Source organism: Dasypus novemcinctus, chromosome 30, assembly GCF_030445035.2.
Source record: "Dasypus novemcinctus isolate mDasNov1 chromosome 30, mDasNov1.1.hap2, whole genome shotgun sequence".
NCBI classification, from domain to species: Eukaryota; Metazoa; Chordata; class Mammalia; order Cingulata; family Dasypodidae; genus Dasypus; species Dasypus novemcinctus.
In genome coordinates, this window is record NC_080702.1 from 9,601,351 (window position 1) to 9,614,895 (window position 13,545).

The 13,545-nt window shown below is 41.6% G+C and overlaps 1 long non-coding RNA gene across 1 annotated transcript in view; it reads left to right on the top strand.

Moving 5' to 3' along the window:
* The window catches only part of LOC131276715 (uncharacterized), a 104,130-nt gene that overhangs the window by 54,548 nt on the left and 36,037 nt on the right, over positions 1-13,545 (top strand). The window contains exon 2 of the long non-coding RNA XR_009184120.2: positions 8,336-8,469. This is a non-coding gene — a long non-coding RNA (uncharacterized lncRNA). The remainder of the gene's footprint in view (positions 1-8,335; positions 8,470-13,545) is intronic.

The following is a 13,545-nucleotide window of genomic DNA, read 5'->3' on the forward strand; positions in this document are numbered from 1 at the left end:
ATTTGGGGTAGTTGCTTATATACCAGGCCATGAAGTATAAGTTATTTCCCTCACCATGCCATGTGTTGGAGCATGATGGATACCGATGCCTGCCAGGGTTCAGACTTCGGGGTTCTTCTCTTCCCAGGGTTCCTTTCTCTCCAGGATCAGCTCCTCTGTTTTCTCCACAAGGTCAGCTGTTGAATGTGAGGATCTCTAGGCTTTTTCTCTTTCTACAAGGTTGGTTATAGACGATCAGGCAAACAGCTCTGTCCCCTCGCTTGGGCTCCTGCTGTGTCTGAGGAGCTGTCTCTAATCTCTGGTGATGTTCTCCTGTGTGTTCACTTTTGGGCTCCAGCTCCAAACTCCAGCCATCTCTTCTGTCATGTTTTTTCTGTGAATCCCCACCCACCAAGGAGTCGAGGATGCAACGTACTAAAGATATGGTCCAATCAAAACGCCTTGATCATCATTTAATCATGTAAACCTCTGAATAAAATATAATTTAATATGCCAGAGGAAAAGAGCAGTTTACAAACATAATCCAATATTTCTTTTTGGAATTCATCAATAATATCAAACTGCTAGCATCAAACCCAGTAATGGATTGTAGACTTGCTTCCTAGGGCATTGGGAGGGAAGCTATAAAGGCCAGCAAAAGCTAATCGAACTTATTTTTAATTTCTCCTGTGTACTACCTAGTTCTGCTAGGAGGTGGCATTCTTTGCAGCCCTGTCAGTTCAGTGCCTGGTTGGAGTGTTCTTGCTGTGACACAGGCTGGATCAGTGTGGGCAGAGCTTCTTGGCTGGAGATTAAGAGCTTGTAATTTAAACTTTCTTAGAAACAGTTCTTCAGCCTTCTCTGGCAGCCGCCTCCCTTTTCCTGGGTTGGAAGTGATCCCACTCCCCTCTGTGTCCTCAACAGTCATTTTGTTCAGTAGAGAAGATTGAGAGGGTCAGATCTCTTTAGTCCTTTACAGGCAAATAATGGCTGGGCCCCGGGCTCATGTGACACAGCAGACCAAATTTGTGGGCCAAAAGCTGAGTCAGCCTTAGGCTGTGTCCCTCTCTGTCCTGTTTCCTGCAGAGGTCAGTCTTTGACAATCAGTCTTAGCTGTAAGAGAAGGAGATTGAGCCTGGAAAGGCTGGTTGGAAACACAGCAGATCAGATTTGTGGGTCAGAAGCGTCAGCCTTAGGCTGTGTCCCTCTCTCTCCCCTTTCCAGGGGCAGTGGATCTCTGGAGACCTCTTTGTGTAAATTTGGCTCAGAGGCCTGAGTATTCTAAAGTGTTCAGTGTGGGGGAGGGTGCCAGCAGTAGCAGCCTCTGCTTTCAACTCATGGTTTCACTGTTAGGATTCCTCTCCTTTGCCCCTCTCTGTTCTGGGTGGTGTCCAGCCTTCACCTGCCGACCCAATGCCTAGAAGATCTTTTTCCAGTCCATTTCAGTCTATACTCCAGCTGCTTTATTGGAGGAGGAGACAGTCCCATGTCTTCCTAGTCTGCCCTCTTCCTGGAAGTCTTCACAGGTGTCTTTTTTTTTTTTTAATTAATTAATTAATTTCTCTCCTCTTCCTCCTCCACCCCCCCCCCAGTTGTCTGCTCTCTCTGTCCATTCGCTGTGTGTTTTTCTGTGACTGCTTCTATCCTTATCAGCAGCACGGGAATCTTGTTTCTTTTTGTTGCATCATCTTGTTGTGTCAGCTCTCCGTGTGGGCAGCACCATTCCTGGGTAGGCTGCACTTTCTTTCACGCTGGGCGGCTCTCCTTATGGAGTGGATTCCTTGGGTGTGGGCCTCTGCTATGCGGGGGACACCCCTGTGTGGCACAGCACTCCTTGTTCACATCAGCACTGCGCATGTCCAGCTCCACACTGGTCATTGAGGCCCGGGGTTTGAACCGCAGAACTCCCATGTGGTAAGTGGATGCCCTAATCACTGGGCCAAGTCCGCCAGCTTCACCAGTGTCTTTTGACATCTCCAATGAATTCAGCCTCCATGGATCTGCATAAACTGACACTGCATTTACCAAATATACTGCAGGAGCTTCTGATTGATTAGAGGCAACCTTTTTTTGGTGAAATCATTTCAATTCCAGGCAATTCATTCTATCACATTTATTCACTAATCTTTGTGGTAAATATAATTTTAGGTATGAACATATTGATATCTTACCATTTAACAATGACCGCTTAATAATAGCGTATTTTTCCATCCAGTCTTTCTTTTCTCTATCATGTTTGTTTATTTCTTGAATTACTGGCCCTTAACAGTGGGACCGTCATTATGGAGAGACGCAGAGGGTCAATGCTGACTCCCTCTAAGGTTGCTCTCTAGTTGGAGTACAACAAAGGTTGTGGACACCAGGTTAAGTACCAAGTGGAATCTGAGTTCAGACTTGTCAGAGCCCTACAGTGTGACTCGTAGGCTTTTCTTTAAAATTTATTTTTACTTCTCCTTTCCCCCTTGCTGCTTGCTTGCTGTCTGCTCTCTGTGTCCATTCCTTGTGCATTCTTCTGTGTCTGCTTGTATTCCTTTGTTGCATCATCTTCCTGTGCCACCTCTCCACGGACGCAGACTGTCAGCTCTGTGCAGATGCGGGTCAGCTTGCCTTCTCAAGGAGGTCCTGGGAAGCAAACCCAGGGCCTGCCATATGGTAGATGGGAGCCCAGTTGATTGAGTCTCATCCTCTTCCCTGACTCATAGGATTTTAGCCTCTGGAGGGTCCGTGGTAACGATATAATCCAGTGCACTAACTTTTCTTTCCAGTGCCTATGTGTCGTGGCAGAACTCCTGGCTGTGACATCAGCGTGAGGGTTGACAGAGGATTCTATGTGATGTCTCACAACTCTCAGGATTTTGATCTAATGCAGAGTCAAAAGGCCTTTCCTTTAGTGTTGGACATCAGAAACTGTGCCAGAGTCTGAGGTTATCTGCACAGCTAGCTTCCCTAGGCCCTGTGATTTGGAGGCCACCTTATAAAGATGGACAGTTTGGTCTCTCTGTAGACTCAGGTAATTGTAAGCACATACACAGATAATGGAACCTCCCTTGCATGGTTTCTTTTTTTGTTATTTTGGTTGTTTTTTTTGTTCCTTTTTGGTTGTTGTTGTTGTTGTTTTTAATATTTATGTCTATTTCTTTATTTCTCCCTACCCCCTCATTGTTTACCTTTGCTGTGTTTGTCTTCCTTTGTTTTTTTAATCAGAAGGACCTCTAATATGACAGGGAGGTGCTTAATCACTTAAGCCACCTCTCTTCCCTGCTTTGCTTTTTCTGTCATTGTTTTTCCTTGTGTCTCTTGTTGCATCATCTTGTTTTGTCAGCTTGTTGTGGCTGCCCACCATGCCAGCTTGCTGTCTTCTTCAGGAGGCACTGGAAACCTCTTCTCTCTGCTTTGTTGTGTCTCTTGTTGCATCATCTTATTGTGTCAGCTTCCCGTGTCTGCCCATAGTGCCATCTCACTGTGTTCTTTAGGAGACACTGGGAACCAAACCACGGATCTCCCATAAGGTAGGCAGGACCTCAGTCTAATGAGCCTTATCCGCTTCCTTGTGTGGCTTCTCCTGGTCCCATGACTGAGTGATAACTGCAGGTCTGTAGTGCAGAGCATTGGAGCCACATGCCTGGGTTCACATTAAGGCCCCTCCCCTTGGAGCACCAGAGCTTGAGCAGTCCCTGTCACCTGGGGGAAATTCATACAGTCACCCCCCCACAAGCTCACACACAGTCTCACAGTCACCCCACAGAGACTCACACATCGATTCTCATAATCCTCCACTCAGCCTAACCTGTAACCCCCAAATGAACAGATCCATCCCTCGGGACTGTGGATGGAAGGACAGAACTCCTTAATGGAAAACCTTTCATCATATCCTCAGTCTACTTTGAGCCTGGGACCAGGCTAGGTCTCCAGCCTACAGCTTGCAGGAAGCCCCCTATTTTATCTGTTTTTCATGTTACATACTTTGATGAGCCTAGAATAGTTACCATTTTCATTTACTTTCAAGATCTCCTACAAGTGACAGAAAAGAAAATACAATAAGGATTGGACCATGTTGTGTTGTGTTTGTTCATGGCTTGGTAATTTTAAAACACAGATAGGAAACAGTGGTAAAGTCAAAGACCCTCTGAATAAGCACGACAGATACCTGTGGGTAGTATTGGTATTAGAATAATATTGAGTCTTACCCACTTCTCCGAAGAAGAAATACAAATGGCAAGAAAGCACATGAAAAAATGTTCAAAATCTCTAGCTATCAGGGAAATGCAAATCAAAACTACAATGAGATACCATCTTACACCCATAAGATTGGCAGCTATGAAAAAAACAGAAGAATACAAGTGCTGGAGAGGATGTGAAGGAAGGGGAACACTCATCCACTGCTGGTGGGAATGCAGAAGGATCCAACCATTCTGGAGGACAGTATGGCGGTTTCTCAACAAACTAGCCATAGATTTCCCATATGACCCAGCAATACCACTGCTGGGTATATACCCAGCAGAACTGAAAACAATGACACAAACCGATATATGTACACCAATGTTCATAACAGCATTGTTCACTATTGCCAAAAGTTGGAATCAACCCAAATGCCCATCAACAGATGAGTGGATCAATAAAATGTGGTATATACACACAATGGAATACTACTCGGCTGTAAGAACAAACACACTACAAACACATGTGATAACATGGATGAATCTTGAGAACCTTATGTTGAGTGAAGCAACCCAGACATTGAAGGACAAATACTACATGACCTCAATGATATGAAACAAACAAGCTGCCCTAGATAGCAAGAGACTGAACGATAGGCTTACAGGAAATCGGAGGGTGGAGGAAGGATATGAGCCGATGTCTGCAGGGGTGGAACTTAAGACGAGATGGTGGTAAGTATGAACACAAAGAAGAGATAAAATGGGGGCAAGGGGTTGCCTTTGGTTGGGGCTTTACGGGTTTGAGGGTGGCTGGGGAGAGACGGTTGGGTAATGTTGCCCAAAAGTGGGGGGAGGGAGGGGTAGCATACGAACACAGGAGAGGGTTAGGAGGTGGTGGAGAGTAAAATGCCGAGAAAATCATATCAAAATATAATAAAGAGGGTTACCTGTTTAGAATGCTCGGAGGGGAGGGTCTGATGCAGGACGGGCTCCTGGGGAATGTCTAAATACTCATTCTGCCAGAGTGGGTGACACCATGGGGTAGAATCCCAAGTAGTGAGAGTGGGGGTGGACCCACATCCTGGGGAGGACTAATGCCACCAAATAGAGGGAACTCTATCCCTCGAGAGAAAGGGTGGCTCCCAGGGCATTGGGGCAGATGAGCAAGTTAGGCCCTAAACACTATTCCATCTATCTCTGGAAGTGGCTCCTCAGGAAACGGAGGTTGACTGTCACTGTGGGCACCAAGGTGGAAGGGAAAATGGACGTTAAATGTGTGGAACCAAAGTAAATGGGGGGCAAGGGAGGAGTTTCTGGAGAGTACACAAGGATGGATATAAAACATGTAATATTACACCATAACATATAGGAGATGACAGACTGATAATGTAAACCATAATGTAAAACATAGGAGAACTAAAAATGTAAAGAACTGTGTATCCTAAAGTATGCACCATAATGTAAGCACAGATACTACCATGTTAGAAAGCTAATATCTCAGACTCTGTACATCACCTTAAGTAAATATGATGTGAATAGGGTGTAAGAGTATCGCTGTGGAAGGAAAAAGGTGTTGTGGTGGATGTATGGGAGTGCTGTATATTATATATATGCATTGCTGTGGTCTAGGACTCCTACGAAGAAACGCTGAATAATTAGGGGGGGGGGGGAAAAAGGATAGGATGTGGAATTTTTTCAAGTCAACATTCTTTATCTAAGTTCTTTATCTAACTTTATCCAAGTTCTTTATCTATCCTTTAAACCCATCGCTATATGCCATTCCCTAGTAAGGGACCATGACATTATATTGGGCTTCAAATTTCGGGGAGTTCTGGATCACAGAGTGTTTCAACAATGGCAATGGAGGGATACTGGTATGGGATACCAATGACAGGTGATATATGGCTGACAGGGAGCTGTACAGAACATATGTCCAGGGTGCATGGTAATGACTGGATATACTCATAGTGGCAACAATTAAAAACCCAGCAGGGGGGGTACTGGGTTCCTGGCCAGTGGTGCTCTGTTGTGGTCCCTAGGGGAGCAGCGATAGTCTCCCAGGTACAGCGGCGGGGACCGGGAGGGAGTGAGGGTTCAACAGTGAGCCCCTGATGCTAATGACTATGCTTGTGAGCTGATAAACCTAAAATAAGAACAAGGCCTAGAGCAACATTGTGCCTGGGAATTTCCTCCTGTCAGCCTTCATGTTACTCAAATGTGGCCAGTCTCGAAGCCAAACTCAGCATGTAAATGCAATGCCTTCCCTCCAGCGTGGGACATGACACCCGGGGATGAGCCTCCCTGGCAACGAGGGACCACTATCAAATACCAACTGATGATGCAACTAGAAAAGGACCTTATATGGAAGGTTCAATGCGGATCAACAGAATATCCATGTCTACATAAAACAACATGACTTTAAAATGCTGTTTGACCTAAAGTAAGGGGGAAATGGAAAGGAGAAATGAGTTTATATGGCTACGAGTTTCTAAAAAAGAGTCTGGAGGCTGGCAGAAGGATTGCCCTCATGCACAACTGAGCAGAGTCAAAGAGACAGATAAAGCAGATACAACCCCCAGATATTGGTTCCTATGAAGGCTAAAGAGACCCATGAGAGTTATGGTCATGGCCGATGGGGTTTACTACCAGGTCAGATGGCCCCTCTCTGGAAATGGTGTTTATGTGTGATGAATCTGGACTCAGATAGGATCTCCCTTCATAAGACTTTCATACTAATCTGCTGGAGGTGCAGTTAACGTTGGGGTTTAAGATATAGTTAGGGGATTTGAATCTCTGGACTGATAATGTGATAGCCAGGTCCTGAGCCTCAACAGACTCCAGCACCTACAATCTGATTTATTGGACTTACCACACTCAGCTAAGATGGAGTTGAAGAAGGACAATCACCACACCATGGAGCCTAGAGTGATTACAACTGAAAATGGGAGGATGGCAGCCAGCATCCATGTGGAATCTGAGCCTCCTCTTGACATAGAGGTGCAATGGACACAACCAATCCAATGTCCACATAGAAGAGGTGGCATTGGATTGGGAAAAGTGGTCATGGTGGACGATGGGTATGGGGAAGGGCAGGAAGAGATGAGAGGTGGGGGCGTATTTGGGACGTGGAGCTGCCCTGGATGGCGCCTCGGGGGTGATCACCGGACATCGTGGATCCTCACAGGGCCCACTGGATGGAATGGAGGAGAGTATGGGCCATGATGTGGACCATTGTCTATGAGGTGCAGAGGTGCCCAAAGATGTACTTACCAAATCCAATGGATGTGTCATGATGATGGGAACGAGTGTTGTTGGGGGGGGGGAGAGGGGGGGTGGGGGGGTGGGGTTGAATGGGACCTCACATATATATTTTTAATGTAATATTATTACAAAGTCAATTAAAAAAAAAATATTGATTCTTACCATCCATGGACAGTGGATGTCTAGACATACGTTTAGGTCTTCTAAAATTTCATTCACCTATGTTTGCTAATTGTTGAATTGCTTCACCCTTTCATTAAATTCATTCTTAGGTGTTTTATTTGTTAGAGGCTAAATGAATGGATTTTCTTTAAAAAATCTATTTGTATTATTTTCGGCTGTTTGAACATACCTGACTTTTGAGTGTATGTGTACTACAATTCAAGTTTACTTAATGTCTTCACTTGTTCCAGTAGTGTTGTGGATTCTTTCGGATTGAGTATTTAAAACTCTATGTCATCTGTGTATTAGGACAGTTTACTTCTTCCATTCCAATTTGGAGGACTATTTCTTTTTCTTGTGCATTTGCTCTGGCTATAACTTCTAGTATAATGTTGAATAACAGTGATGAAAGTGAGCTAACATCTTGTTCCTGACCTAATGGGAAAGACTTTCAGTCTTCCACTTTTGAGTGTGTTAGCAGTGGGTTATGTCAGTGCAGCTGTGAACCAGAGTGGAATGTGTTCCCCCAATGACTGTCCACTCAGAGAGCAGCAGAAAGCCCCCAGGATGTGGGGTGCCTGTGAGTGCATTTCTAAAATCCTGGAATAGGAGCTAATTGTCTAAGACCTACATTTTTGTGGTTTTGAATTACATATTTCTTACTAATATGCATGTGTTCAAGTTTTAATAAGATAATGATAGTGTGCCTGAAATGTTTGTGTTCTTAAACTTTAAAAATTCCAAAAACCCTATTAAATGAACTTTTCTTTCTACAGGTTATTTATAAAATAGCACTTTAACTGGAGCAAGAACCAAGTACTCACCGGAATCCTTGAGGACCATGAGAAGTATAAAGATTATTTTGCGGGATGTTGGTGTATGTTCCTGATGATAGATGTAAAGCCATAAGGTAGTAATATTTTATTCCAGATATTAGTGACATTGAACCTGTGTGATTGTGAATCTAAAGCAATGGGAAATTTTTTTAAAATTTGTTGAATATAAACTGCCGTTGCGAACACTTAAGTATGTATGAAAAGATTGATATAAAATTAAATAGAAAATTAATCACTCTGTAGGCAAATGACTCAAAGTATAAAAACGAAACATTTCATCATGAAAGAAATATAAGAAACTAAAATCTAATGATTGTAGGAATACAGTACATATATACACCAAGAACATAATTTAGAAATGAAATCCAGTGTAACTTACTGAAATAACTTAGATAATTGATTTTGAAAATATATGGACCTTTAGATTTTGGTGATGTGGTAATGTTCTCTTCAAGAGAGGAGTACACGTAAAAGAATATTCGGTGTCAGTTGGAGAAAGACAAAATAGATAACAAAGGGTGCAATAGAAGTAATGAGAGTGAGGGCCCATTTATAAGAATGATAGAAGTACAGAATCCAGAAATATCAGGAAGAAAGCTTTCATCCGTCAAAACCTTTCATGAAAAATCTAGAAAGAGAAATCTGTCTTGTTGAGAAAGCTGTTTTGAATCTCACTTTAATCCACAATTTTTTAAAAGTGTACGAATACCAATAGAAAAAAATGCATGTTACTTTCAAATACCTGTGTAATACAGGGAGAAAAGGAGTAAGTGAAGAGTATCTTACCGCGAATGAAAGCTCTTCGTCATGACTACATGATGTTCTGAAATATACTTTCTGAAAAGAAGATAAAAGACATTAAGAAAATGAAGCAATATATGATAAGACATCATAAGTTGGAAAAAACTCATAGTGAATGAGAATACGATAATAAGAACAATGGGAAAATAGTTCAAAAGTGAAATGTAATCTCTTAGGAAATAGGGTGACAAGATGATGCTTAAGTACAAAGTGAAGGTTAAAAGAGTAGAAAGGGCTAAAAAGAAATTAAATGGAGAATGTTAAAATTCGTAAAAAAAAACCTTTCTGAAAAGATGAGGAATGGTACAGATGGTCCAGTGTCTGCACCCTGGCGTGCCTGGACCAGGAGGTGGGTGGGGCCATCCCAGTCCCTAGGCCCTGGCTGGGCCCTGTGGTCTGGGTGGGCCTGCATGTGGGTGGTCCTGGAAGCTGCCCCCTTCCCCCTCTCCCATGATGCTCAGCTGCAGGCTGCAGGCCTTGGCAGTTGGTGGGTGGTCCTGGAAGCTGCCTCCCCTCCCATGATGCTCAGCTGCAGGCTGCAGGCCTTGGCAGTTGGTGTCCAGGCTTCAGCAGCCAGGCCTTGGGTGATGGCTGTGGCTCCCCAGGTGCCAGGCCACCTTGAGCTCTGCAGCCTGGGGATGTTTGTGGGAGGTGTTAGTCCTGTGCGGTGAGGAGGGAGCCGACCCTTCTGCTGAGTTTCTTGTCCTTTACTGCACTGAACGTCCTGCGGCTGGAGTGGGAGGTGGTGCATTTGTCTGCCGTGGACCTGAGGGGACTTCAGAGCACCGATTTCTAAATTAACGTGGTGTGTTCCTGCTTGTCCAGGGCAGTCCTGGTTTATGTCTGTTGTCCTACCTTTTCATGTCACTCCTTCTCACTAAGAATATCCTGATGTGACTTTATGTTATATGGTCATGTTATTGGGTGTATAATGAAATTTACTTAAGAAAGTTTGACTTAATGACTGAATAACTTAATAATTTAGGTAAAAGTTTAAAAATGGGATGTATGATCAACCACAGATATATATGCTTGTACCTGGCTGACCTATTCATTCAAGGAGGTGAGAGAAATTGTAAGTGGGTGTCTAGGAGGGGGTAGAACTGAGGGAATGGACTGGAGAGAGGGAGGCTTACCTTTAATTGTGTACCTGTTTCAACATTTGATTTGTTTTTTATTAATATGAGCATGTGTTTCTTTTCCACAAAATACAAAATAATAAATACAGATTATGGGGAGGGGTCACTCCAGGCATTTGAAGTATGTCCTGTTATGTGCATTTTCCTTCCAGGAGGCCCCTAGTCAGCTGAACATTCCTAGACAATAGGACAAAATTTTGGTTTTATGTTCCTGTCCTTTGTGTTTTGAAATGTCATTAATTATTGATTCAAAAAATTAATGACCATAGGGTTATTCTAATGATACTTTTGTTCCTGTATGAGTTTTGTTAATTTGTATCTTTCAAGGAGTTTTGGGTCGTTACATGTAAGTTATCAAACTCTTGGACATAGGGTTGTTCATAGTCTTGTTTATCCTTTCAATGTGTGGGGAACTAGTAGTGATGACCCCTCTTCCATTCCTGGTATTGGTAATTTGTATCTTCTCTGTTTTATGTTTGGTTAGCATAGAGGTTTATCAGTTTGATCTTTTCAAAGAACAAACTAATGCTTAATCTGGGCTTAGTTTTCATTTTTTGTGAGTAATGTGCAGGAGTGCACTTGCTGGACTGTATGATAAGTGTATATTTAGTTTTAAAGAAACGGTTAATTTTCAGAGTGACTATCATTTTTGAGCACTAAAGAGAGATCCAACTTCTGTGCATTCGCAACAGCATTTGGTATTGTCACTTTACATTGTCTTAATAATGGTGTAATTTGCATTTCCCTGATTGTTAATTATATCATTGCATCTCTTTATGTACTTATTTCCTATCTGTGTATCTACTGTGGTGAAATGTTTGTTGATGTGTTTTGCCCACTTTCTAATAGTAATGTTTTTATGATTGAATTTTGGAAATTCTTTTATTATATTCTAGATAGGAGTGTTTTTTTTTTTCCTAGAACCATGTCTGGAGTTTGAACCTGGGATCTCAAAAGTGGGAAGCCAACATTCAACCACTGAGCCAAATTGGCTCGATCAAGTTGTTTTTTTTGTTTGCTTGCTGGGTCTCTGTTGTTTTTTTTTTTTAAAGAGGTATTGGAACTGAAGCTGGAACCTCCCATACGGGAAACAAGCACTCTCGCTTGAGCCATATCCACTCCCAATTTTCTAGATATCTGTTCCAGATATCAGCTCTAGATTTCCTAGATATGTGTTCTTTCTTTGTCGTAAGTTTGCAAATATTTTTGCCCGTCAGTAGTTTGCCTTTATAATTTATCATTTGCAGATCAGTATTTTAAAGTTTGTTGAAGACCGATGTGTCATTTTTGTTTTTTTATGGATCTCTCATTCAGTGCACTCTTCCTTAGGATTCTGTCTCCATGTTTTCAAATATCAAATAGTTTTGATGATGCCCCAGTATTTCTATTGCCTATTCTGACCACTCCACTGATTCTTCTGCTTCTATGTAAAAATTAAAAAAAAAAAAACTTTTTTGTTTTTAAAGTAGCTTTAAATGACATAAATGTTCCATCAGAAATATAGGGGATTCCCATATACTCTACTCCTTCCCCCTACCACACTTTCCCCCATGAACAACATCTTTCATTAGTGTGGTCCATTTGTTACGCAGCTACTGCTTTGTCTAATCCACCATGTATCTTGCCTGGACTACTGTGAGAGCTGCCTACCTGGTCTGCAGTTTGATCTGCTTGCCACTGTGCTCCGTTCTTATCTTGTGGCCAGAATGATCCTGTTAAAGCCTGAGTCAGGTCCTGTCCCTTGTTATTCTTTACTGAACCCCCCATATATTCCCAGCTACAGTAAAATATGAAGTTCTTATACTGGACTACAATGTGTGCACCAAGTTTTAAAAGCAGTTTTATTGAAATAGATTCACATACCATACAATCTATGGAAAGTGTCCACAGTTACTTTTAGTATAATCAAAGAGCTGTGCACTCATTACCACAGTCAGGTTTAGAACATTTTCTCACTCCAAGAAGAAAAGCCCCATACCCCTTAGCAGTCACCTCTCAATCCCTGTCATCCCTCAACCCCAGCCTTAGCTAACAACTAATCTTACTCCATCTCTATAAATTTATTTATCCTGACATTTTATATTAATGAAATAGTAGAATATGTTAGTACTTTATGTCTGGTTTCTTTCAGTTAGCCTATTGCTTTCTTAAATTGTTGAAAATTTTTAATAGTGAAGTTGTATGTTTATAGAAAATTCATGTAAAAAATACAGTGTTCCCATGTATCTCTCTATTGACACTTCGCATTAGTGTGGTACCTTTTTTAGGATTGATGAAGGAAAATAAGATATTACTGATACCTATAGTCCATAGTTTTCATTAGGTGTTTTTTTCCATATACCATCCTATTATTAGCAACATATAATAGTTTCATACATTTGTTATAATTCATGAAAAAATAGCCTTGTATTTGTACTATTAACCCCAGTCCATCATCCACAACAGTGTTCACTTAAACAATCCCGTGTTTTGGCTTCTAACTTTCCCTTCTAGTAAAGTACATGACCTTAAACTCCTTTCAATCTTATTCATAAACATAATTCTGCACAGTTAACTACATTCCCAATAATGTGCTACCATCATCACTATCCTAAATAGAAATTGTGCACAATTCAAGCATCAACTCTACATTTGCTACACCCATTCTGTCCCTTGGTAAGTTATATTCTAGATTCTAAATCTCTTGAGTTTGCTTATTATAATTAGTTAATATCAGTGAGATCATACATTATTTGTCCTTTAGTGTCTGGCTTATTTCAATGAATATAATATCCTCAGTGTTCATCCATGTTGTCACACGCATCTGGACTTCATTCTTTCATAAAGCTGGATAATATTGTGTTGTATGTATTTACCACATTTTGTTTATCCATTCCTCTCTTGGTGGGTATTTGTTGTTACCTTTTGTATTTTGTGCGTTAACATTGGTGCACAAATACTTGTCTTAAATCCTGCTTTCTTTTGTTTTGGATGTATATCTAGAAGTGGGATTGCCAGGTCATATGTTAATTCTAATTTAACTTTTTGAGTTACTGCCCAGCTGTTTTCCATACTTGGCTCCATTATTTATATTCCTGCCACCAGTGTATAAGGTTTGCTATTTATATACATCCTCACTAGCACTTGGTATTTTCCAGTTTTTAAAATAATAGCCATTTTAATGGGTGTGATGTGATAACTCATCATACTTTTAATGTGCCTTTCCCTAAT